Below are 2,447 nucleotides of genomic sequence, written 5' to 3'. Positions count from 1 at the left end.
TCAGTTCATGCGGTGCGTTGCTCTGACTCCCAGACGCGGTCTGCCCCGTCTGCCCTGACTCGGCGCTCTCCCCCTCTGCGCCCGCGGCGCAGCAGCAGCAGCAGCAGCGGCGGCGCAGCAGCGGCGGCGCAGGGCCCCGGGCAGCGCGCCGACCAGCGCCTTCCGGAACATGGTGCTGGAAAAGCAGTAGATGACGGGGTCCAGGGCGGAGTTGAGGAAGGTCAGCCCGAACGAGGCCACGGTGAGCTGGGTGAGCGTGTAGAACGCGGCGCAGTCCCACGGCCTGTGGGAGCGGACGATCCACAGCCCCACCGTGGTCACCGTGCCCGGCAGGAAGCACACGACGAACACGGCCACGATGACGGCGCAGACGCGCATGGCCCGCCGCACGCCCCGGTGCGCCTTGACCATCGTCCGCCGGCGCCGCAGGATGCAGGAGATGCGCGCGGAGCAGAACAGCAGCAGCGCCAGCGGCACGAAGAACTCGAACACGGAGATGGCGCGGTGCACCGCCACCAGGACCAGGAGGCCTCCTTGTACGACGTGAAGAAGAAGCACTGCAGGGTCCCGCCGACGCTCGCCTTGACGTGGCCGTAGGCCAGAGCCGAGGGCCGATCACCAGGAGCCACACGGCGGCGGTGACCCACGCGGCCTGCCTCATGGTCATGCGGTTGAAGCGGTGGTGAGGGTGAACCACCTGGAGGAAAAAAGGAACGTGTAGATTAAGAACGAGCATCATTTTATGTTTAGAATCAGGGACTTGATTATAGAGGCTGTCGGCTACCAGGGGCCATGACGAGGCTCAATTACTATTTGGGGATCCTTGACTTTAAAAGGTCTGAGAACCAGTGCTTTAATTCTATACTATATCCACCTTGAAGTATCGGTACACCGCCACCACGGTCATGAGTCCGATGCTGGCCGAGCGGTTGGTGAACATCAGGAACAGGTTCATGCGACACAGGCCGTCCCCGAACACCCAGTGGCCCCGGAGCAAGGCATCGATCCTCAGCGGCAGGCTGACCATGCAGGACCAGGATGTCGGCGATGACCAGCTGGAAGAGGAACAGGTTGTTGGGGTTCCACGCCTTCAGCCTCCAGCAGAAGATCCAGAAGGCCACTACGTTTCCCAGCAGGCCGAGTATGACGTCGACGCTGAGGATGGGAGGCAGGATCAGGCCCTCGAGTTGGATTGCCGACCGGCGGGCAGCCGCGACCCCCGGAGGGGTTCTGGGTAGTGTAGGCCGGCGTGCCGGTTGTGTTGCTGAAGATGCTGCTGTGATCTGGAGTCATTCTGGCCGAGCAGTGAAGAGCAGTGTGATGGTGTCGCTTATATTACAAAATAATTACATGTAATTGTACTGTATGATACAATTTTGGAAATGTTTGAGTCCTTCCTCTTTTCACCACCTTCCTTATTTCCAGCTAGGGAGGTTCCTGTGCGCTTATTGCAGAAAATCTGTAAGGAACAAAATGTTGGACATTCTGTACAGATGTGATGTCACCGTTATAGAGTTCACTTGCAGTGTTTTGTATTTACGGAGATATACTATTGAGAATTGTTATTTCTTTAAAGATTTGATTTCAATATGTTCTGCCATTTGTGTGTATGGGGGAAAATATATTATGATTATTGAATGTTGTAAGAAAATTAATACTTCACTTGCAGTCCGTCTGTATTTCACTGGGTTCAAATCAGGTCAATGATACAATCATGATGCCAGTGTTATATTATGCTATTTATACCGAAAAATAGAATAACAGCATCAACTAAGACTGAATACGAAATAATTTATAAAAATAGTTTTGTACTGTCCTCGTACAGTAAGATCGTGTCTGATATTCAGCTTACAGTCAGTTTATATTTTGTGATCTTTTGTGATGATTCAAGATAATAGAAACTTAACTTTACACACCTGTAGCCTACAGTATATGCTCTGTACATTTCACCCAATCACCCTGTTCCCTATAGGCGTGCACATTTTCGGTTAATTGCATTGTTCAATTTTGAAAAAAATATAAAAAAAGAATTAACACTATACAGAACAAAAGATAAGTAGTGATTATATATGACTATTCCTTATTAATGCATTATGTTATTACACTATTTTAAAATAATATAATGTCTAATAACTCACCTGTCACGATGGATGCGCTCGTACGAAGGAACCAGCAATGAGTGAGTGTGTGAGGGAGTGAGTTTACAGTATGATATGACATAGGCCTACCTTTTAAATAACTTTGACCACTCCCATTTGGTTCGCCGTGGTGTGTAGTGCACACGTGCACTTTTGTGTGTATGCTGTGTTGTTACACTTGCCTGGCTCACGGCCATGCAACAAAAGAACACCAAACAGGGCAAACATTAAACAAAAGTTTATAATAGGATATTAGTGAGAATAAACAGACGATAACAGGTTTTAATCCTAAAGTAAATTGTAGTGCAT

The 2,447-nt window shown here is 49.8% G+C and overlaps 1 pseudogene across 1 annotated transcript; it reads right to left on the bottom strand.

Moving 5' to 3' along the window:
* On the bottom strand, window positions 1-1,293 carry LOC308333669 (oxoeicosanoid receptor 1-like; annotated as a pseudogene). Its single transcript has 2 exons — window positions 875-1,293; window positions 1-697 (listed from the first exon to the last, which is right to left on the bottom strand). The product of its transcript is annotated as an oxoeicosanoid receptor 1-like (transcript).
* Window positions 1,294-2,447: the final 1,154 nt, after the last annotated feature.

Source organism: Protomyctophum bolini (genome assembly GCF_963924005.1).
Source record: "Protomyctophum bolini genome assembly, chromosome: 18".
NCBI classification, from domain to species: domain Eukaryota; kingdom Metazoa; phylum Chordata; class Actinopteri; order Myctophiformes; family Myctophidae; genus Protomyctophum; species Protomyctophum bolini.
This window is presented reverse-complemented; position numbering and strand designations above follow the sequence as displayed.